The following is a 25,750-nucleotide window of genomic DNA, read 5'->3' on the forward strand; positions in this document are numbered from 1 at the left end:
GCCAATAAAGCGTTCGGGTTTGGCTTGAAGGAAAAGGACCCCCCTCCCCACATTTCCAGCTGGGGGCCACGAGGCCCAGACTGCATGACACGGTTTTGGGGGTTCCGGCCTCCTCTGTCACCCTGATCCTAAATATGACAACAAAGGCCTGTGTAGTAATGATCAGGAAATGGTTATTTGTCATGGCAGCCATTTTTATTATGGGCAGGTGAACCCATCTCCCTTCACTTCCTGGAACTCTGCCTCTCCCTTCTGACAGGAAGTTCCCAGGATGCATCTGTGAGGCCAATGCCAGGAAGTGTGAGGAGAAGTGAACCCAGGGAGCTCTGTGGAGGGAAAAGTCCACCTCACAGCCGAACCGAACCCATCGATTGGACTTCCCTGACGGCTCACCGTGATTGGTCACTGCCTCAGCAGCTTGTGAACTGTCCTTCCACTGGCTGGTGACATCACCATGGCAACGACAGCTGAACAGGTAAGGGATGGGGGGGGGGGGGTTGTGTGATGAAGTGGAACTGAACCTTTGTGTCTTCTACAGACAAGGAAGCCGCCATCTTAGCCTCTGATTGATCTGCTGTTGCCATGGTGATGACACCGGCCTGACACTTGGGATGTTCTGGGAAAAATGATCAATTGATTTTATCAACTTTCCAATTCTCCGCCCCCAGACCTGCATTTCTCCGCCCCCAGACCTGCATTTCTCCGCCCCAAGACCTACATTTCTCCGCCCCCACACCTGCATTTCTCCGCCCCCACACCTGCATTTCTCCGCCCCCACACCTGCATTTCTAGCTGGCAGGACATCAGCCCTATACAAGGACGGCCATGACTGACTGTGAGGTACTGTAAAGGGGGGCAGTATTATGTGTGAGGAGGGGGCGGGGGGGGCAGTATTATGTGTGAGGAGGGGGCGGGGGGGCAGTATTATGTGTGAGGAGGGTGCGGGGGGGCAGTATTATGTGTGAGGAGGGGGCGGGGGGCAGTATTATGTGTGAGGAGGGGGCGGGGGGGGCAGTATTATGTGTGAGGAGGGGGCGGGGGGACAGTATTCTGTGTGAGGAGGGGGCGGGGGGACAGTATTTTGTGTGAGGAGGGGGCAGGGGGGCAGTATTATGTGTGAGGAGGGGGCAGGGGGGCAGTATTATGTGTGAGGAGGGGGCAGGGGGGCAGTATTATGTGTGAGGAGGGGGCAGGGGGCAGTATTCTGTGTGAGGAGGGGGCGGGGGGGCAGTATTCTGTGTGAGGAGGGGGCGGGGGCAGTATTTTGTGTGAGGAGGGGGCAGGGGGGCAGTATTATGTGTGAGGAGGGGGCAGGGGGGCAGTATTATGTGTGAGGAGGGGGCAGGGGGGCAGTATTATGTGTAAAGAGGGGGCGGGGGCAGTATTATGTGTGAGGAGGGGGCGGGGGGCACTATTATGTGTGAGGAGGGGGCAGGGGAGCAGTATTATGTGTGAGGAGGGGGCAGGGGGGCAGTATTATGTGTGAGGAGGGGGCAGGGGGGCAGTATTATGTGTGAGGAGGGGGCGGGGGGGCAGTATTATGTGTGAGGAGGGGCCGGGGGGGCAGTATTATGTGTGAGGAGGGGGCGGGGGGGCAGTATTATGTGTGAGGAGGGGGCAGTATTATGTGTGAGGAGGGGGCGGGGGGCAGTATTATGTGTGAGGAGGGGCCGGGGGGGCAGTATTATGTGTGAGGAGGGGGCGGGGGGGCAGTATTATGTGTGAGGAGGGGGCGGAGGGCAGTATTATGTGTGAGAAGGGGGCGGGGGGGCAGTATTATGTGTGAGGAGGGGGCAGGGGAGCAGTATTATGTGTGAGGAAGGGGCGGGGGGCAGTATTATGTGTGAGGAGGGGGCGGGGGGGCAGTATTATGTGTGAGGAGGGGGTGAGGGGGCAGTATTATGTGTAAAGAGGGGGCGGGGGCAGTATTATGTGTGAGGAGGGGGTGAGGGGGCAGTATTATGTGTGAGGAGGGGGCGGGGGGGCAGTATTATGTGTGAGGAGGGGGTGAGGGGGCAGTATTATGAGTGAGGAGGGGGCGGGGGGGCAGTATTATGTGTGAGGAGGGGGCGGGGGCAGTATTATGTGTGAGGAGACACTTTCACCCCCGGACACTCCCCCCCCCCCCCCCCCCAGGCCAATTTCCAGCTTTCAGCGCTATCACACTGTGAATGACAATTGCGCGGTCATGCAACACTGGACCCGTATGAATTTTTTAGCATTTTTTTGAGACACATAAAGCTGTATTTTGGTGATATTTATTCCCCGCTGGGATTTTAATTTTTTTTGCTATGTAAAAGAAAAAGTCCAAACATTTTGAAAAAAATTATATTTCATCATAAATCTCGGCCAAAATTTATTCCGTTATATTTTAGTAAAAAGAAAAATAACCCAAATTAATTTATAACCAAAAATTAAATTTTTTTTTACATTGTTATTTAATTTTTTTAAATTATTATTATTTTTTTTATATTTTCCATACTGTCCCCCTAGCAGTGTGGGGTCACCATGGTGACTCTGTACTACTTGTGGGGGGTGAGGAAGATTTTTTGTTTTTACACTGATTGCTTTTACACCCATAAAGGCTGGAAGAGGAATCATTTCTCCTTCTCTCTGGCTGCATTCCTGCAGCCATTGAGAAATACTGTGTGAGCTGTGATTGGTCACAGCTTGTCACATGGTACAAGGCTGTTGTGAATGGCCCTGTACCATGTGATCTCTGTGATCAGTCACAGATTTCACACGTAGTAAGCAGTGATGTCACAAGAGGGAGCGCACATGTAGGGGGCGGGGAGGCCCCTGCACTGCCACCGTCTGGCCGTTTATATATACATGGGCCGGACGGGAGGCGGTTAAATAGTCCACTAGACACCAGAATGTGTGCTGGACGTGTCCGTGTGCACATGCATGTCGTTGTTGCATTCTTACATGCTTAGCTAGGCTCCCATGCTGGAAAACATGTCCACGTTTATACTAACATACATGAATAACTGCAATCTCTGACAGCTGACATGAGGCTGCTGACCCTCCCTATTGGTCCTGCAATATGATGGGCTGCCTCACTGACCAATGAGCAGGGTAATGGGGGGCAGTAAAAGCTGAACTTCTACAGGAAGTGAGATGTGCACATGGCTTTGCGTGCCAACATTCCTCATGTATGATCGGTCTGACATGCTGGGGATACATAAACAATATGGAGCCGCACTCCAAGTCCACAATACATCCATGACCTGGATAGAGATACTCCACAGGATGTGTTCCACTGACATGTTTCACCCCGGGGGTGGGGCTTTATTGTAGAGTGACCTCGGCCTATAGATTTCCCATCATTCACTCTGACAGGTGACTCCACCCCTCAGTATGGATGTCATGTGATGTAGGACGCCCCCTGTAGGATCTGAATGTTCAGCATTGTACAGCGGCTTCTCTCAGGACAGACTCCATGCTGCTCTATAGGTGATCACGGATGGTAAATTCAGTTTACATGGATGACATCACAGGAGACTTCCATTGTCACACTCATGTAGGGGGGAGCCAGATTCTCCACCCTGCTGTCATCCATCATTATATCCCCCCAGGTGGGACTCCAACCCCCAATCCCTGGCTTAGGCCAGTGCCTCCTCCATGAGGCCTCCGGGGTTTTACTTCTTTGTGTTTTTTAGTGTACAAGCCGTGTTTATTGAGGATAAATCCATAGAAGGAGATGATTCCGGGGATGGACATCAGGGATCTGTCACTGTTATCCTCGGACTCCTCACAGGTGGGGCCTTTTCAGACCCCTAAACCTTCTGATAATATTCATTAACTGATCAAGAAAAATGGAAAAGAACCTTCTCTGTCTATATTCTATGTTCAGAAAAGAATCAAGCACCCCAGGTGGGACTCGAACCCACAATCCCTGGCTTAGGCCAGTGCCTCCTCCATGAGGCCTCCGGGGCTTCGCTTGTCTCTTGTGTTTTTATTGTTATTTTGTGGAACGTAAATCAGTGTACAAGCCGTGTTTATTGAGGATAAATCCATAGAAGGAGATGATTCCGGGGCTTTGATGGACATCAGGGATCTGTCACTGTTATCCTCTGACTCCTGAGGGGTGGGGCCTTTTCAGACCCCTAAACCTTCTGATTATCCAGAGGAAGGCAAAGCCCCCCCCCCCCCTTTTCCCAAAAAATTCCTTCCTGACCCCCCAAGGCGATCTCATTGTCCCTGAATCATCAGTCTAGGGTGCCCGGTTCACCTCCCTGTACAATGCTCAGAAGGTAGAGGTGGGACCCCAACATCAAGGGGGCCCATCCAGGAATGGACTATATTCGGTATAGATATGGACGGTATACGGTATGACTATGGACAGTATACGGTATAGATATGGACAGTATACGGTATGACTATGGACAGTATACGGTATAGATATGGACGGTATATGGTATGACTATGGACAGTATACGGTATAGATATGGACGGTATACGGTATAGATATGGACGGTATACGGTATAGATATGGACAGTATACGGTATAGATATGGACGGTATACGGTATAGATATGGACGGTATACGGTATAGATATGGACGGTATACGGTATAGATATGGACAGTATACGGTATAGATATGGACGGTATACGGTATAGATATGGACGGTATACGGTATAGATATGGACAGTATACGGTATAGATATGGACGGTATACGGTATGACTATGGACAGTATACGGTATGACTATGGACAGTATACGGTATGACTATGGACAGTATACGGTATAGATATGGACAGTATACGGTATAGATATGGACAGTATACAGTATAGATATGGACAGTATACGGTATGACTATGGACAGTATACGGTATAGATATGGACGGTATATGGTATAGATATGGACGGTATTCGGTATAGATATGGACAGTATACGGTATGACTATGGACAGTATACGGTATGACTATGGACAGTATACGGTATGGCTATGGACTATATTCGGTATAAGTCCCTAAACCTTCCGATGATCCAGAGGAAGGCAAAAAATAACCCCTGGGTAAGATGGTCTCCAATGGGGAAAAAATTCCTTCCTAACCCCCTAAGGCGATCGGAATGTCCCTGAATCATCAGTCTAGGGTGCCCCGTTCACCTCCCTGTACAATGCTCAGAAGGTAGAGATGGGACCCCAACATCAAGGGGGCCCCATCCAGAAATGGACTCTATTCGGTATAGATATGGACAGTATACGGCGTGGCAATGGACAGCATACATCATGGAAATGGACAGTGTACGGCGTGGCAATGGACAGCGTACGGCGTGGCAATGGACGGCATACGGCGTGACAATGGACGGCATACGGCGTGGCAATTGACGGCGTATGGCGTGGCAATGGACGGCGTACGGCGTGGCAATGGACGGCATACGGCGTTGAAATGGACGGCATACGGCGTGGAAATGGACGGCATACGGCGTGGAAATGGACGGCATACGGCGTGGAAATGGACGGCATACGGCGTTGAAATGGACAGCGTACGACGTTGAAATGGACGGCATACGCCGTGGAAATGGACAGCATACGGCGTGGCAATGGACGGCATACGGCGTGGAAATGGCGTGGAAATGGGCGGCATACGCCGTGGAAATGGACAGCATACGGCGTGGCAATGGACAGCATACGGCTTGGAAATGGACGGCATACATTTTGGAAATGGACAGCATACGGCGTTGAAATGGACGGCATACGCCATGGAAATGGACGGCATATGGCGTGGCAATGGACGGCATACGGCGTGGCAATGGACGGCATACGCCATGGAAATGGACGGCATACGCCATGGAAATGGACGGCATACGCCGTGGAAATGGACGGCATACGCCGTGGAAATGGACGGCATACGCCGTGGAAATGGATGGCATACGGCGTGGCAATGGACGGCATACGGCGTGGCAATGGATGGCATACGGCGTGGCAATGGACGGCATACGGCGTGGCAATGGACGGCATACGGCGTGGCAATGGATGCCGTCCATTGCCACGCCGTATGCCGTCCATTGCCACACCGTATGCCATCCATTGCCACGCCGTATGCCGTCCATTTCCATGCCGTATGCCGTCCATTTCCACGGCGTATGCCATCCATTTCCACGGCGTATGCCGTCCATTTCCACGGCGTATGCCGTCCATTTCCACGCCGTATGCCGTCCATTTCCACGCCGTATGCCGTCCATTTGCATGACGTATGCTGTCCATTTCCATGACGTATGCTGTCCATTTCCATGACGTATGCTGTCCATTTCCATGACGTATGCCCTCTAGACTGACACCCCTACATTACCACCCTGACAGATCCCCACCCCCCTCCAGACTTACACCCCCCTACCTTCCCGCCGTGACAGAACCCCACCCTTCCAGACTGTGAATAATGATTACAGTAAAATATCCATCTGGCTTTAAGTCGCACCCACTGGTTACATAGTAAAGGTGCTCGGTGACTAAGGGGTTAATTGCATGTGGTTTGCTTGGCGCCCTCCCTGGCAGCTGTGGGGTTAACCCTTTGTGTGGGTGTTTAGCTCCCGCTGGGCTCTCTGTTAATACTGATGATGGTGAAATCCTGTCCCCCCCCCTCCAGCATCTCCACTCTGTTCATAGAGAGCATGAAATGCTGCGCCCCCCGTTCTGTAATGATGCCGAATTGTCGCCCCCCCCCAAATGAAATCCTGACCCACCCCTGGCATGCTGCCCGGCATCTGTGGGGTTACCTGGTTGCAGGTTCTCCGTGTGCTCGGCTCCTTCTGATCGCTTTCTTGTAAAATCTGGAGTCGGCGCATGCGCACAAGACACGGGGGGCAGATTTTCATGGTGCACAGATTGTACCGCTACGTAACTGTGCTCTGTGTGCGCCGTTCTACCGCAACAGTGCGCCAATGTGTGGCATCAAAAAACAGCGCACCTCAGTGCAGGTCACCGCGTCTTGCCTCACCGCGTCTTGCCTCACCGCGTCTTGCCTCACCGCGTCTTACCTCACCGCGTCTTACCTCACCGCGTCTTGCCTCACCGCGTCTTGCCTCACCGCGTCTTACCTCACCGCGTCTTGCCTCACCGCGTCTTGCCTCACCGCGTCTTCCCTCATATTACAGTTGCCGCTTCACACGTACAGAATGTAATGGTGGCGATGGAGTTCCTGCCATTAACTGCAACTTAAAATGCTCGCTGATGAAAGAGAATTTGCTGAAATTTTTCTGCTCTTCCATCTCCATCTCCGGATCTTCCTTGGGTATGAAATCCGCCATTTCTATTCTTCCATATTCGGGTTGCTCCGGAATCTGCAAAGAGAAGACATTCATTAATATTTCTGGGTGATACAGAAAATGGTGACAGAGCTTGGTGACTCCCAACCCCCCGAAGTGCAGCGATTACCCCAGGAGGGGTCCTTCCAAGAAGCACAACACTGCAATAACACCCCCGTCATGTGTATCTAATCCCGTCACCCCAGGACAGGAAGTGTGTTATTGGCGGGATCACCAGAATACAGCAGGTGTGAGCTGACACATAAACAATAATGATGGCCAATAGTAAAGACAATTCATTCAGACTCGTCTTCAGGCCATGCGATTGTCCAGTGATCACAACATCACCGACAAAGAGAAGAATGTATCTACTTACCATTCCCGATGTCAGCGGTGAGGGTGTCTTTCCTTCCTCCAGCTCGGTCCAGTTGATCTCGGCGAGGAATGGATGCTCTCTGACGTTCCTCACAAGACGCCATCTTATCTCTTGATCTTTGGTTAAGAGCTGTAAAGAAAAAGGAAATATGATAAGAAAAACTGACAATATATGGGACCAACAGAACCCCCCATTTCAATGTTTGATTCTGACAGTGACGTATTTCAGCTTCCTTGGTTTTGGTTTAAAACCTGAATGCAAGGAAGCCTGGAAAGGCTTAATAGAAGGTAAATGTCTGTGTATACTGACCTTTTCTAGGAATTCATACAAGTGTTGATCCATAGTCTCCGGATAATATGGACACATGTGCAGAATTCTCTGCTCTATGTCACCCACTTTATTGGGGTTGGTGCAGAAGGGGTGTTTGCGGAATGCCATCTCAAACACAATCACCCCCAAGGAGAAATAGTCGGCTGAGTTGAAGTATGGAGAATCATTAAGGACCTGTAGAAACAAAAGAGGACAAAGAAGGATTAGGACCTTGGCAGGCCAGGCAGAGGACAGAGGAGACTCCATGCTGACGTATGGAGCCTCCAGGAGTCCTAACATTGTACTCAAAATATATCAAACTGAGGCGGAGCTTGTAAAAACTGGAGGTGGGGCTTACAGTGGAAGAATAGTCAAATCCTTTTTTGTTTTGTAGTTTTGGATGGAGTAATTTAGGGTTCGGAATCCTGGCAGATTATTCTTTGCTGTCTGTGTACCATCATTCCCTTCATTCCTGTCCTAGAGGAAGCCAGAGGTCATCTCCCAAAGTGAGGGGACAATTTTCTCCTAATTTCCTTTGCAGTGACAATGGTCACCAATACAGGTAGAGGGTGAATCTCCCCAATGGGGACACCAATAAAAACCTGACAGAGGATCTAACCCTCGCCCACTGTATCCAATACTAAAAGAAGGTTTTGCCTTGAGGTACACTTTGCGTCTCTTAAAGGAGACAGAGGTGTACGGAGCCCAATAGCTCAATGTTCACAAGCGCTCACCATGGTATAGAGAAGGTGTAGAGCAGGTGAGGCGTTCCTGAAGCTTTTATCCCATTTGTATGTGTGAATCGGGCGGACAGATCCATCCATCTACACCCGGCCTCAATGTCCTCTACAAAGAGGCTCCAACACTGCTGCAACTCTCAACTTCCCACCTTTTGTTGGATATAGTTCTGACCTGGGGACCCAGTGACAGCAACCGGGGCCCCAGTGGGGGAATTCTCCATCTAATGAAAGGGGGGCCCCCTTTATGTCTTCTCTATATCCCAACATTACAATGGCGTCTAATATCAGGACGTCATGAAACTTACCTCTGGAGCAATGTACAGCATTGATCCCGCCGTTTCATAGGCCCTGCTATAATCTGTGACGTCAGCTACGGCCAAGCCAAAATCGGCAATTCTGATGTGTCCGGCGCCGTCCAGCAGAATGTTCTGCGGTTTGAGGTCTCTGTGAAGGAAAGAAGTGGACTGTTAGCTCTGCATATATCACATTAGATGAAAAGATATGTTCACCTTTCATAACACGTTACATGTGACACCCATATTCAGAGTGTAACATGTTCTGATCAGACCGCCCCCTCCCCCACTTTGACAGCTAACAGGGGATCTTCTCCCTCCTCGCTAGCTGTCACATTTAAATGGCCGCGTCACTCATTCACTGTGTTATGTGAAGGAGAAACTACAAGTCTCAACGGCCTTAGCGGCTGTCAGCTTGTAGTTCTCATTGAACCGCCGTGGTAGTTCATTGATTCGGATCAGTGTATCTGCTTGTCCATATATCCCATACAGGTAAGCAGATACACTGACGGATCTGCAGGAGACCTGCATGGCACCAGCAATCTGCTGATCGCTGGAGCAATGGTTTACAGGCTCCTGCAAGCAAAAAAAATTGAAGCTGAATTTGGGTCAAAGAAGAAAATGCCGTTGTAGTGGAGCTTCCCCCACACTGCAAGGGTTAAATCCTGGTTTATGCCCGGGGTACCAATAATATGGACATTTACCCAATCTCCCGCTCCCTCAATATACCGAGGACACCAAGGGACCGCCCCCCAAACTGAAGCATCCAGGAGAAGAGGGGAGCGGGGAAGGAGGTCAGTAAAAGTCCTTGTTATTGGTCCCTTAGACCTAAATACCCATTTAACCCTTGCAGTGCTGTGGGAACCCCTTACTACAAGGGAGGAGTTTTCATTTATCTGGGGTTCAGCTCTAAATATCCCACTGTTAGTCAGCTGATCCAAAACTTACCTATGCATGATCTTATGAGAATGCAGGAACTGCAGGCCGCATAATATCTCCGCAGTGATGAATCTGATGGAGAAAAAAAATATAAATTAGCATTTAAAATCATCACAGACCAATAAATGCAAAAAGTATAATGGGGTATGGGTGGAGGGGTATGGGTGGAGGGGTTTGGGTGTAGGAGCATGGGTGGAGGGGCATGGGTGGAGGGGTATGGATGGATGGGCGGGCATGGATTGAGGGGTATAAGTGGAGGGGTATGGGTGGAGGGGTATGGATGGAGGGTTATGGGTGAAGGTGCATTGATGGAGGGTTATAAGTGGAGGGGCATGGGTGAAGGGGCATGGATGGAGGGGTATAAGTGGAGGGGCATCGGTGGAGGTGCATTAATGGAGGGGTATAAGTGGAGGGGTATGGATGGAGGGGCATTGATGGAGGGGTATAAGTGGAGGGGCATGGGTGGAGGGTTATGGGTGGAGGGGCATGGGTGGAGGGTTATGGGTGAAGGTGCATTGATGGAGGGTTATAAGTGGAGGGGTATGGATGGAGCGTTATAAGTGGAGGGGCATGGATGGAGGGACATGGATGGAGGGTTATAAGTGGAGGGGCATGGATGGAGGGGTATAAGTGGAGGGGTATGGATGGAGGGGCATGGGTGGAGGGACATGGATGGAGGGTTATGGGTGGAGGGGCATGGATGTAGGGGTGTAAGTGGAGGGGCATGGATGGAGGGTTATAAGTGGAGGGACTTGGGTGGAAGGTTATAAGTGGAGTGGTATGGGTGGGAGGACATGGATGGAGGGTTATGGGTGGAGGGGCATAGATGTAGGGGCATGGGTGGGGGGGTATGGATGGAGGGGTATAAGTGGAGGGGCATGGATTGAGGGGTATAAGTGGAGGGGCATGGATGGAGGGGTATAAGTGGAGGGGCATGGATGGAGGGTTATAGGTGGAGGGTTATAGGTGGAGGGGTATAAGTGGAGGGGCATAGATGGAGGGGTATAAGTGGAGGGGCATGGATGGAGGAGCATGTGTGGGGGGGTATGGATGGAGGGGTATAAGTGGAGGGGCATGGATTGAGGGGTATAAATGGAGGGGTATGGGTGGAGGGGCATGGATGGAGGGGTATAAGTGGAGGGGCATGGGTGGAGGGGTATAAGTGGAGGGGTATAGATGGAGGGTTATAAGTGGAGGGGTATAGATGGAGGGCTATAAGTGGAGGGGCATGGATGGAGGGTTATGGGTGGAGGGGCATGTATGGAGGGGTATAAATGGAGGGTTATAGGTGGAGGGATGTAAGTGGAGGGGCATGGGTGGGGGGGTATGGATGGAGGGGTATAAGTGGAGGGGCATGGGTGGGGGGGTATGGATGGAGGGTTATGGTTGGAGGGGCATGGATGAAGGAGTATGAATGGCCTGACTACGTCATTGCCTATGCTCAGTGGTCAGTCACCCCCAACTCCATTGTGGACCCCATCATTGGACTTACCTTACAACTTTCAGATCCAGAATTTCCTTTTTCATCAATCCCGCAAGCTCCCCTCCGCTCAGGAATTCCATGACAAATACCAGCAGAGTCTGTGTGAAAAGAAGAGGTAGAGGTTACATTAGACATGGAAGATTTCACGTTGTGGATTAATATACAGAAACACGCACACAAGTTCAGAAAACCAAACAGAGTAAATACGTAGGCCGCCATGGCTGGACTGTCCTGATCACAGTACTGGGTTTGTCTGGCTGTTAGGGTGATCCAGTCACTTCAGTAGTTTGGTCACCATCCTGGAAGTCTCATGTAGATCAGGAGGTCTGACGACTTCTGTCCTCCTAGCTGTAGACTCCTTCTGGATCCGACTCCAAGTTCTGAGTCCAGAGTCAGCCAGACGAAGGTCAGCAGTGGCAGCCTCTCAGTAAATGGTTTCTGTAAAGAAATCCCCTACTCTGTACAGTTGACCTAAGCAACCTCCAGCTTTGTAGGTGGCGCTCTAGAGTTCTGCTCCTTCCCATACTGCTTCCCCGACTACAGCCGGAGCCCTCCGAGAACCTGATGTGGGACACAAGTGGAGCTCCCCTCCTCCTTTCACCATTCCTCACTCATTGGCTGAAGAACTAATTGATCAGCCCAAAGACTGTCAAGAGGGAAGCTTATCCTTGTGTAAGTTCTGACTCCCAAAAAGTCACCATTTGAGTAAATATTTTGGGGTTGTGGATCAGTGTTGGGGCGCAGTACAGGAAAGAGAAGAAGAAATGGAAAATGGAAAAACTTACCTCTGTCTGGAATGATCCAAATAGATGTGTGATGAAGCGGCACTTTCTACCGACTTCAAGTACGGTGCGCTCTATGATGGCAGACTCACCTTCACCATCCAGGTCACTTTTTTTAATCAGCTTCACCGCCACTTTCTGTTCAATGGTGGGATGGGAGGCCAACACCACCTTCCCATAAGCCCCCTTTCCAAGTACTTTATGGAAGGTGAATGTTTCCATTGACAGTACCTGTGGCTGGTCAATAAAAGTGCCGAGCGAAGGGTCGTTGTCCACCATGTCAAAATATAGGGATTCCGATGAAGATGGCACATCGGATATCGCTCTATGGTATGATCCGGATGAAGGTGACAAATTGGATTTTGTACTGTGGTATGATCCGGATGAAGGTGACAAATTGGATTTTGTACTGTGGTATGATCCGGATGAAGGTGACAAATTGGATTTTGTACTGTGGTATGATCCGGATGAAGGTGACAAATTGGATTTTGTACTGTGGAATGATCCGGATGTAGATGAACCGTTCCACGTTGCTGGGAAGTCTGAACCCTCCCGTATGGCTCTATGGTATGATCCATCCTGTATGATCATGTAGTATGCTTCGGATGAATCCGAGGTTGGGTCTTTGTGTTTACCTGGAGAGAGCAAAAAAAAAAAAAAAACTGAATTACACGTCATGCATTGATATTATACAGAATCTGTCAACATTTACTTTTCCTCTACATATGTGTGAATGTCATCCGTGTGTTTCCCTGCAGTGTTTGCATTATATCTCTCTATTAGAATACTTACCATCAGCGTCTCTCCTGGTTTTCGGTTGACAAAAGGGACAAATCCTGCGTACAGCTGCTCTAACCCCCCGCCTAATTGCTCCAGCCACACCCCTTTTAGGGGCGGTAACATGGGGCTGTGCGGTTGGTTGGCGGTCCTCTACCAAGGGTCCCGCCCTCTCCAGTGTTGGACCCTCTTGGTTGGTGTTCAGAAGGTCAATTTTCTTGTCTTTCTTGAATATCCGTCTAATAGCCCCAGCCACACCCCTTTTGGGGGCGGTAACATGGGGCTGAGCGGTTTGCTGGTGATCCTTCATTGGGAATTCGTCTCTCTCCTGTGCTGATTGCGCTGGAATTCTGCTCAGAAAACGATCTCTGGTTTGGTTGTTGAAGTTGTACATCGAAAGACGAGCGATTCTGAAGAGAAACTACAATTGCTTCCTCTCTCTTCAAAGGTCAGTCACAATCTGAGGCTCCCTCACCGTGTGATGTCACACTGAGCATGTGACCTGTGATGTCACAGTGAGCAGGAGGTCACATGCCCAGGCCTGTGCTCTGTTGCCACGACAACCGGAATATGCAAATGAGGCTAGTCTACTTTCAAAGTGAGCATGTGACCTGTGATGTCACACTGAGCAGGAGGTTACATGACCAAGCCTGTGCTCTGTTGCCATGACAACCATAATATGCAAATGAGGCTACTTTCAAATCTGTTGGCGGCCATTTTTTTTTTTTTTTTAAATTTCAATTCCTTGGCTGCTTCTGAGAAAATAACTGACATTTTTTTTTTTTTTTTTTAAATTTCAATTCCTTGGCTGTTGCTGCAAATCAGTCTGTTTATTGTGGGGGGGGGGGGGTGAATTCACCATACAGATCAGTTATTGGGAGGGGGAGGGGAGGGGGTCTATATCTGGTCATATAGTATACAGTGGGGATCGAAAGTTTGGGCCCCCCAGCTAAAAATTTGTATTAATGTGCATAAGGAAGCCAAGGAAAGATGGAAAAATCTCCAAAAGGCATCAAATTACAGATTAGACATTCTTATAATATGTCAACAAAAGTTAGATTTTATTTCCATCATTTACACTTTCAAAATAACAGAAAACAAAAAAATGGTGTCTGCAAAAGTTTGGGCCCCCTGCAGAGTTTATAGCATGCACTGCCCCCTTTGCCAAGCTGAGACCTGCCAGTGTCATGGATTGTTCTCAATCATCGTCTGGGAAGACCAGGTGATGTCAATCTCAAAGGTTTTAAATGCCCCGACTCCTCTGACCTTGCCCCAACAATCAGCACCATGGCTTCTTCTAAGCAGTTGTCTAGAAATCTGGGGTTGTGCTGCAGCCAGTAGCACAGGGAACATCTCACGAGTAGAAGGAAAAATGGATTCAATAAAATTTCAGCAAATTTTGGATGGTAACTTGATGCCATCTGTGAAAAAGCTGAAGTTAAAGAGAGGATGGCTTCTACAAATGGATAATGATCCTAAACACACCTGGAAATCCACGGGGGATTACATCAAGAGGCGTAAACTGAAGGTTTTGCCACGGCCTTCACAATCTCCTGACCTCAACATCATTGAAAATCTATGGATAGACCTTAGAAGAGCCGTGTGACAGACAGCCCAGAAATCTCACAGAACTGGAAGACTTTTGTAAGGAAGAATGGGCAAAGATACCTCAAACAAGAATTGAAAGACTCTTGGCTGGCTACAAAAAGCGTTTACAAGCCGTGATACTTGCCAAAGGGGGCAGTACAAGATATTAACTCTGCAGGGGGCCCAAACTTTTGCAGACGCCATTTTTTTGTTTTCGGTTATTTTGAAAGTGTAAATGATGGAAATAAAATCTAACTTTTGTTGACATATTATAAGAATGTCTAATCTGTAATTTGATGCCTTTTGGAGATTTTTCCATCTTTCCTTGGCTTCCTTATGCACATTAATACAAAGTTTTAGCTGGGGGGCCCAAACTTTCCATCCCCACTGTATACCGGGGGCTGTTTTCTATATACTGGGGTCACTTTCTATATACCAGGGGCTGTTTTCTATATACTGGGGTCACTTTCTATATACCGGGGGCTGTTTTCTATATACTGGGGTCACTTTCTATATACCGGGGGCTGTATTCTATATACTGGGGTCACTTTCTATATACCGGGGGCTGTTTTCTATATACTGGGGTCACTTTCTATATACCGGGGGCTGTTTTCTATATACTGGGGTCACTTTCTATATACCGGGGGCTGTTTTGTATATACTGGGGTCACTTTCTATATACCGGGGGCTGTTTTCTATATACTGGGGTCACTTTCTATATACCGGGGGCTGTTTTCCATATACTGGGGTCACTTTCTATATACCGGGGGCTGTTTTCTATATACTGGGGTCACTTTCTATATACCGGGGGGCTGTTTTCTATATAGTGGGGTCACTTTCTATATACCGGGGGCTATTTTCTATATACTGAGGGTCACTTTCTATATACCGGGGGCTGTTTTCTATATACTGGGGGTCACTTTCTATATACCAGGGGCTGTTTTCTATATACTGGGGTCACTTTCTATATACCGGGGTCTGTTTTGTATATACTGGGGGGGTCACTTTCTATATACCGGGGGCTGTTTTCTATATACTGGGGTCACTTTCTATATACCGGGGGCTGTTTTGTATATACTGGGGGGGTCACTTTCTATATACCGGGGGCTGTTTTCTATATACTGGGGGTCACTTTCTATATACCGGGGGCTGTTTTGTATATACTGGGGGGTCACTTTCTATATACCGGGGGCTGTTTTCTATATACTAGGGTCAATTTCTATATACCGGGGGGCTGTTTTCTATATACTGGGGTCACTTTCTATATACCGGGGTCTGTTTTGTATATACTGGGGGGGTCACTTTCTATATACCGGGGGCTGTTTTCTATATACTGGGGTCACTTTCTATATACCGGGGGCTGTTTTGTATATACTGGGGGGGTCACTTTCTATATACCGGGGGCTGTTTTCTATATACTGGGGGTCACTTTCTATATACCGGGGGCTGTTTTGTATATACTGGGGGGGTCACTTTCTATATACCGGGGGCTGTTTTCTATATACTGGGGGTCACTTTCTATATACCGGGGGCTGTTTTCTATATAATGGGGTCACTATCTATATACCGGGGGCTGTTTTGTATATACTGGGGGGGTCACTTTCTATATACCGGGGGCTGTTTTGTATATACTGGGGGGGTCACTTTCTATATACCGGGGGCTGTTTTCTATGTACTGGGGTCACTTTCTATATACCGGGGGCTGTTTTCTATATACTGGGGTCACTTTCTATATACCAGGGGCTCTATTCTATATACTGGGGGTCACTTTCTATATACCGGGGGCTGTTTTCTATATACTGGGGGTCACTTTCTATATACCGGGGGCTGTTTTCTATATACTGGGGGTCACTTTCTATATACCAGGGGCTGTTTTCTATATACTGGGGTCACTTTCTATATACCAGGGGCTGTTTTCTATATACTGGGGGTCACTTTCTATATACCGGGGGCTGTTTTGTATATTCTGGGGTCATTTTCAATATACCGGGGGCTGTTTTCTATATACTGGGGTCACTTTCTATATACCGGGGGCTGTTTTCTATATACTGGGGTCACTTTCTATATACCGGGGGCTGTTTTCTATATACTGGGGTCACTTTCTATATACCGGGGGCTGTTTTGTATATACTGGGGGGGTCACTTTCTATATACCGGGGGCTGTTTTCTATATACTGGGGGTCACTTTCTATATACCGGGGGCTGTTTTGTATATACTGGGGGGGTCACTTTCTATATAACGGGGGCTGTTTTCTATATACTGGGGTCACTTTCTATATACCAGGGGCTGTTTTCTATATACTGGGGTCACTTTCTATATACCAGGGGCTGTTTTCTATATACCGGGGGTCACTTTCTATATACCGGGGGCTGTTTTCTATATACTGGGGTCACTTTCTATATACCGGGGGCTGTTTTGTATATACTGGGGGGGTCACTTTCTATATACCAGGGGTTGTTTTCTATGTACTGGGGTCACTTTCTATATACCGGGGGCTGTTTTATATATATATTGGGGTCACTTTCTATATACCGGGGGCTATTTTCTATATACTGGGGTCACTTTCTATATACCGGGGGCTGTTTTCTATATACTGGGGTCATTTTCTATATACCAGGGGCTCTTTTTTTATATACTGGGGGTCACTTTCTATATACCGGGGGCTGTTTTCTATATACTGGGGTCACTTTCTATATACCGGGGGCTGTTTTCTATATACTGGGGTCATTTTCTATATACCAGGGGCTCTTTTTTTATATACTGGGGGTCACTTTCTATATACCGGGGGCTGTTTTCTATATACTGGGGTCACTTTCTATATACCGGGGGCTGTTTTCTATATACTGGGGTCACTTTCTATATACCGGGGGCTATTTTCTATATACTGGGGGTCACTTTCTATATACCGGGGGCTGTTTTCTATATACTGGGGTCATTTTCTATATACCAGGGGCTCTTTTTTTATATACTGGGGGTCACTTTCTATATACCGGGGGCTCTTTTCTATATACTGGGGTCACTTTCTATATACCAGGGGCTGTTTTCTATATACTGGGGTCACTTTCTATATACCGGGGGCTCTATTCTATATACTGGGGGTCACTTTCTATATACCGGGGGCTGTTTTCTATATACTGGGGTCACTTTCTATATACCGGGGGCTGTTTTCTATATACTGGGGTCACTTTCTATATACCGGGGGCTGTTTTCTATATACTGGGGTCACTTTCTATATACCGGGGGCTGTTTTGTATATACTAGGGTCACTTTCTATATACCGGGGGCTGTTTTGTATATTCTGGGGTCATTTTCAATATACCGGGGGCTGTTTTCTATATACTGGGGGTCACTTTCTATATACCGGGGGCTGTTTTGTATATACTAGGGTCACTTTCTATATACCGGGGGCTGTTTTGTATATACTGGGGGTCACTTTCTATATACCGGGGGCTGTTTTCTATATACTGGGGTCACTTTCTATATACCGGGGGGCTGTTTTCTATATAGTGGGGTCACTTTCTATATACCGGGGGGGTGTTTTCTATATAGTGGGGTCACTTTCTATATACCGGGGGCTGTTTTCTATATAGTGGGGTCACTTTCTATATACCGGGGGCTATTTTCTATATACTGGGGTCACTTTCTATATACCGGGGGCTGTTTTCTATATACTGGGGTCACTTTCTATATACCGGGGGCTGTTTTGTATATACTGGGGGGGTCACTTTCTATATACCGGGGGCTATTTTCTATATACTAGGGTCACTTTCTATATACCGGGGGCTGTTTTCTATATACTGGGGTCACTTTCTATATACCGGGGGCTGTTTTCTATATACTGGGGTCACTTTCTATATACCGGGGGCTGTTTTCTATATACTGGGGTCACTTTCTATATACCGGGGGCTGTTTTCTATATACTGGGGTCACTTTCTATATACCAGGGGCTGTTTTCTATATACTGGGGTCACTTTCTATATACCGGGGGCTGTTTTGTATATACTGGGGGGGTCACTTTCTATATACCGGGGGCTGTTTTCTATATACTGGGGTCACTTTCTATATACCAGGGGCTCTATTCTATATACTGGGGGTCACTTTCTATATACCGGGGGCTGTTTTCTATATACTGGGGGTCACTTTCTATATACCGGGGGCTGTTTTCTATATACTGGGGGTCACTTTCTATATACCAGGGGCTGTTTTCTATATACTGGGGTCACTTTCTATATACCAGGGGCTGTTTTCTATATACTGGGGTCACTTTCTATATACCGGGGGCTGTATTCTATATACTGGGGTCACTTTCTATATACCGGGGGGCTGTTTTGTATATTCTGGGGTCATTTTCAATATACCGGGGGCTGTTTTCTATATACTGGGGTCACTTTCTATATACCGGGGGCTGTATTCTATATACTGGGGGTCACTTTCTATATACCGGGGGCTCTTTTCTATATGCTGGGGTCACTTTCTATATACCGGGGGCTCTTTTCTATATACTGGGGTCACTTTTTATATACCGGGGGCTGTTTTCTATATACTGGGGTCACTTTCTATATACCGGGGGCTGTTTTCTATATACTGGGGTCACTTTCTATATACCGGGGGCTCTTTTCTATATACTGGGGGTCACTTTCTATATACCGGGGGCTGTTTTCTATATACTGGGGTCACTTTCTATATACCGGGGGCGGTTTTCTGTATACTGGGGTCACTTTCTATATACCGGGGGCTGTTTTCTATATACTGGGGTCACTTTCTATATACCGGGGGCTGTTTTCTATATACTGGGGGTCACTTTCTATATACCTGGGGCTGTTTTGTATATACTGGGGTCACTTTCTATATACCAGGGGCTCTTTTCTATATACTGGGGGTCACTTTCTATATACCGGGGGCTGTTTTCTATATACTGGGGGTCACTTTCTATATACCGGGGGCTGTTTTCTATATACTGGGGTCACTTTCTATATACCGGGGGCTGTTTTCTATATACTGGGGTCACTTTCTATATACCGGGGGCAGTTTTCTATATACTGGGGGTCACTTTCTATATACAGGGGGCTGTTTTGTATATACTGGGGTCACTTTCTATATACTGGGGTCACTTTCTATATACCGGGGGCTTTTTTCTATATACTGGGGTCACTTTCTATATACCGGGGGCTCTTTTCTATATACTGGGGTCACTTTCTATATACCGGGGGCTGTTTTCTATATACTGGGGTCACTTTCTATATACCGGGGGCTCTTTTCTATATACTGGGGGTCACTTTCTATATACCGGGGGCTGTTTTCTATATACTGGGGTCACTTTCTATATACCGGGGGCTGTTTTCTATATACTGGGGTCACATTCTATATACCGGGGGCTCTTTTCTATATACTGGGGGTCAATTTCTATATACCGGGGGCTCTTTTCCATATACTGGGGTCACTTTCATATACCAGAGGCTGTTTTCTATATACTGGGGGTCACTTTCTATATACCGGGGGCTGTTTTCTATATACTGGGGGTCACTTTCTATATACCAGGGGGCTGTTTTCAATATACTGGGGTCACTTTCTGTATACCAAGGGCTGTTTTCTATATACTGGGGTCACTTTCTATATACCGGGGGCTGTTTTCTATATACTGGGGGCTCTTTTCTATATACTGGGGTCACTTTCTATATACCGGGGGCTGTTTTCTATATACTGGGGGTCACTTTCTATATACCGGGGGCTGTTTTCTATATACTGGGGTCACTTTCTATATACCAGGGGCTTCTTTCTATATACTGGGGGTCTCTTTCTATATACCGGGGGCTTTTTTCTATATACTGGGGTCACTTTCTATATACCGGGGGCTGTTTTCTATATACTGGGGTCACTTTCTATATACCGGGGGCTGTTTTCTATATAATGGGGGTCACTTTCTATATACCGGGAGCTGTTTTCTATATACTGGGGGTCACTTTCTATATACCGGGGGCTCTTTTCTATATACTGGGGTTACTTTCTATATACCGGGGGCTCTTTTCTATATACTGGGGGTCACTTTCTATATACCGGGGGCTGTTTTCTATATACTGGGATCACTTTCTATATACCAGGGGCTGTTTTCTATATACTGGGGTCACTTTCTATATACCGGGGGCTGTTTTCTATATACTGGGGGTCACTTTCTATATACCGGGGGCTGTTTTCTATATACTGGGGTCACTTTCTATATACCGGGGGCTGTTTTCTATATACTGGGGGTCACTTTCTATATACCGGGGGCTGTTTTCTATATACTGGGGTCACTTTCTATATACCGGGGGCTGTTTTCTATATACTGGGGTCACTTTCTATATACCGGGGGCTGTTTTCTATATACTGGGGGTCACTTTCTATATACCGGGGGCTGTTTTCTATATACTGGGGTCACTTTCTATATACCGGGGGCTGTTTTCTGTATACTGGGGTCACTTTCTATATACCGGGGGCTCTTTTCTATATACTGGGGGTCACTTTCTATATACCGGGGGCTGTTTTCTATATACTGGGGTCACTTTCTATATACCGGGGGCTGTTTTCTATATACTGGGGGTCACTTTCTATATACCGGGGGCTGTTTTCTATATACTGGGGTCACTTTCTATATACCGGGGGCTGTTTTCTATATACTGGGGGTCACTTTCTATATACCGGGGGCTGTTTTCTATATACTGGGGTCACTTTCTATATACCGGGGGCTGTTTTCTATATACTGGGGTCACTTTCTATATACCGGGGGCTGTTTTCTATATACTGGGGGTCACTTTCTATATACCGGGGGCTGTTTTCTATATACTGGGGTCACTTTCTATATACCGGGGGCTGTTTTCTGTATACTGGGGTCACTTTCTATATACCGGGGGCTCTTTTCTATATACTGGGGGTCACTTTCTATATACCGGGGGCTGTTTTCTATATACTGGGGTCACTTTCTATATACCGGGGCTGTTTTCTATATACTGGGGTCACTTTCTATATACTGGGGGCTCTTTTCTATATACTGGGGGTCACTTTCTATATACCGGGGGCTGTTTTCTATATACTGTGGGTCACTTTCTATATACCGGGGGCTGTTTTCTATATACTGGGGTCACTTTCTATATACCGGGGGCTGTTTTCTATATACTGGGGGTCACTTTCTATATACCGGGGGCTGTTTTCTATATACTGGGGGTCACTTTCTATATACCGGGGGCTGTTTTCTCTATACTGGGTTCCCTTTCTATATACCAGGGGCTCTTTTCTATATACTGGGGGTCCCTTTCTATATACCGGGGGCTGTTTTCTATATACTGGGGTCACTTTCTATATACCGGGGGCTGTTTTGTATATACTGGGGGTCACTTTCTATATACCGGGGGCTGTTTTGTATATACTGGGGGTCACTTTCTATATACCGGGGGCTGTTTTGTATATACTGGGGGTCACTTTCTATATACCGGGGGCTGTTTTATATATACTGGGGTTACTTTCTATATACCGGGAGCTATTTTCTGTATTCTGGGGGGTCACTTTCTATATACCGGGGACTGTTTTCTATATACTGGGGTCACTTTCTATATACCGGGGGCTGTTTTCTATATACTGGAGGGGTCACTTTCTATATACCGGGGGCTGTTTTCTATATACTGGGGTCACTTTCTATATACCGGGGGCTGTTTTCTATATACTGGGGTCACTTTCTATATACCGGGGGCTCTTTTCTATATACTGGGGGTCACTTTCTATATACCGGGGGCTGTTTTCTATATACTGGAGGGGTCACTTTCTATATACCGGGGGCTGTTTTCTGTATACTGGGGTCACTTTCTATATACCGGGGGCTTTTTTCTATATACTGGGGTCACTTTCTATATACCGGGGGCTGTTTTCTATATACTGGGGTCACTTTCTATATACTGGGGGTCACTTTCTATATACTGGGGGTCACTTTCTATATACCGGGGGCTGTTTTCTATATACTGGGGTCACTTTCTATATACCGGGGCTGTTTTCTATATACTGGGGTCACTTTCTATATACCGGGGGCTCTTTTCTATATACTGGGGTCACTTTCTATATACCGGGGGCAGTTTTCTATATACTGGGGTCACTTTCTATATACCAGGGGCTCTTTTCTATATACTGGGGGTCTCTTTTTATATACCGGGGGCTTTTTTCTATATACTGGGTTCACTTTCTATATACCGGGGGCTGTTTTCTATATACTGGGGTCACTTTCTATATACTGGGGGGCTGTTTTCTATATACTGGAGGGGTCACTTTCTATATACCGGGGGCTGTTTTCTATATACTGAGGGTCACTTTCTATATACCGGGGCTGTTTTCTATATACTGGGGTCACTTTCTATATACCGGGGGCTCTTTTCTATATACTGGAGGGGTCACTTTCTATATACCGGGGGCTCTTTTCTATATACTGGGGGTCTCTTTCTATATACCGGGGGCTGTTTTCTATATACTGGGGTTACTTTCTATATACCGGGGCTGTTTTCTATATACTGGGGGTCACTTTCTATATACCAGCGGCTCTTTTCTATATACTGGGGTCACTTTCTATATACCGGGGGCTTTTTTCTATATACTGGGGTCACTTTCTATATACCGGGGGCTGTTTTCTATATACTGGGGTCACTTTCTATATACCGGGGGCTGTTTTCTATATACTGGGGGTCACTTTCTATATACCAGCGGCTCTTTTCTATATACTGGGGTCACTTTCTATATACCGGGGGCTTTTTTCTATATACTGGGGTCACTTTCTATATACCGGGGGCTGTTTTCTATATACTGGGGTCACTTTCTATATACCGGGGGCTGTTTTCTATATACTGGGGTCACTTTCTATATACCGGGGGCTGTTTTCTATATACTGGGGTCACTTTCTATATACCGGGGGCTGTTTTCTATATACTGGGGGTCACTTTCTATATACCAGCGGCTCTTTTCTATATACTGGGGTCACTTTCTATATACCGGGGGCTTTTTTCTATATACTGGGGTCACTTTCTATATACCGGGGGCTGTTTTCTATATACTGGGGTCACTTTCTATATACCGGGGGCTGTTTTCTATATACTGGGGGTCACTTTCTATATACTGGGGTCACTTTCTATATACCAGGGGCTGTTTTCTATATACTGGGGTCACTTTCTATATACCGGGGGCTCTTTTCTATATACTGGGGTCACTTTCTATATACCGGGGGCTCTTTTCTATATGCTGGGGTCACTTTCTATATACCGGGGGCTCTTTTCTATATACTGGGGTCACTTTTTATATACCGGGGGCTGTTTTCTATATACTGGGGTCACTTTTTATATACCGGGGGCTGTTTTCTATATACTGGGGTCACTTTCTATATACCGGGGGCTGTTTTCTATATACTGGGGTCACTTTCTATATACCGGGGGCTATTTTCTATATACTGGGGGTCACTTTCTATATACCAGAGGCTGTTTTCTATATACTGGGGGTCACTTTCTATATACCGGGGGCTGTTTTCTATATACTGGGGGTCACTTTCTATATACCGGGGGCTGTTTTCTATATACTGGGGTCATTTTCTATATACCAGAGGCAGTTTTCTATATACTGGGGGTCACTTTCTATATACCGGGGGCTCTTTTCTATATACTGGGGGTCACTTTCTATATACCGGGGGCTGTTTTCTATATACTGGGGTCACTTTCTATATACCGGGGGCTGTTTTCTATATACTGGGGGTCACTTTCTATATACCGGGGGCTCTTTTCTATATACTGGGGTCACTTTCTATATACCGGGGGCTGTTTTCTATATACTGGGGGTCACTTTCTATATACCGGGGGCTGTTTTCTATATACTGGGGGTCACTTTCTATATACCGGGGGCTCTTTTCTATATACTGGGGGTCACTTTCTATATACCAGGGGCTTTTTTCTATATACTGGGGTCACTTTCTATATACCGGGGGCTGTTTTCTATATATTGAGGGTCACTTTCTATATACCGGGGGCTCTTTTCTATATACTGGGGGTCTCTTTCTATATACCAGGGGCTGTTTTCTATATACTGGGGTCACTTTCTATATACCAGGGGCTCTTTTCTATATACTGGGGTCACTTTCTATATACCGGGGGCTGTTTTCTATATACTGGGGGTCACTTTCTATATACCGGGGGCTGTTTTCTATATACTGGGGTCACTTTCTATATACCAGGGGCTCTTTTCTATATACTGGGGGTCTCTTTCTATATACCGGGGGCTTTTTTCTATATACTGGGGTCACTTTCTATATACCGGGGGCGGTTTTCTATATACTGGGGGTCACTTTCTATATACCGGGGGCTGTTTTCTATATACTGGGGGTCACTTTCTATATACCGGGAGCTGTTTTCTATATACTGGGGTCACTTTCTATATACCGGGGGCTGTTTTCTATATACTGGGGTCACTTTCTATATACCAGGGGCTCTTTTCTATATACTGGGGGTCACTTTCTATATACCGGGGGCTGTTTTCTATATACTGGGGGTCACTTTCTATATACCGGGGGCTGTTTTCTATATACTGGGGTCATTTTCTATATACCGGGGGCTGTTTTCTATATACTGGAGGGGTCACTTTCTATATACCGGGGGCTGTTTTCTATATACTGGGGTCACTTTCTATATACCGGGGGCTGTTTTCTATATACTGGGGTCACTTTCTATATACCGGGGGCTCTTTTCTATATACTGGGGGTCACTTTCTATATACCGGGGGCTGTTTTCTATATACTGGAGGGGTCACTTTCTATATACCGGGGGCTGTTTTCTGTATACTGGGGTCACTTTCTATATACCGGGGGCTTTTTTCTATATACTGGGGTCACTTTCTATATACCGGGGGCTGTTTTCTATATACTGGGGTCACTTTCTATATACTGGGGGTCACTTTCTATATACTGGGGGTCACTTTCTATATACCGGGGGCTGTTTTCTATATACTGGGGTCACTTTCTATATACCGGGGCTGTTTTCTATATACTGGGGTCACTTTCTATATACCGGGGGCTCTTTTCTATATACTGGGGTCACTTTCTATATACCGGGGGCAGTTTTCTATATACTGGGGTCACTTTCTATATACCAGGGGCTCTTTTCTATATACTGGGGGTCTCTTTTTATATACCGGGGGCTTTTTTCTATATACTGGGTTCA

At 47.0% G+C, this 25,750-nt stretch overlaps 1 protein-coding gene across 5 annotated transcripts in view; it reads left to right on the plus strand.

Annotated features, from left to right (window-relative positions):
* Positions 1 to 25,750, plus strand: part of LOC149443916 (uncharacterized) — a 443,717-nt gene that overhangs the window by 376,017 nt on the left and 41,950 nt on the right. For 4 of the 5 annotated variants that reach the window (XR_016306587.1, XR_016306588.1, XR_016306589.1 and 1 more), the window contains one exon: positions 260 to 475. The gene's annotated coding sequence lies outside the window, so the exon portion shown is untranslated. Of the gene's footprint in view, positions 1 to 259; positions 476 to 538; positions 835 to 25,750 lie in introns of those variants that run through there. The other variant, XR_016306590.1, reaches the window with a different exon arrangement.

This window comes from Staurois parvus, unplaced genomic scaffold (assembly GCF_062004578.1).
Source record: "Staurois parvus isolate SC_StPar_1 unplaced genomic scaffold, SC_StPar_1.0 ptg000826l, whole genome shotgun sequence".
Classification (NCBI taxonomy): Eukaryota; Metazoa; Chordata; class Amphibia; order Anura; family Ranidae; genus Staurois; species Staurois parvus.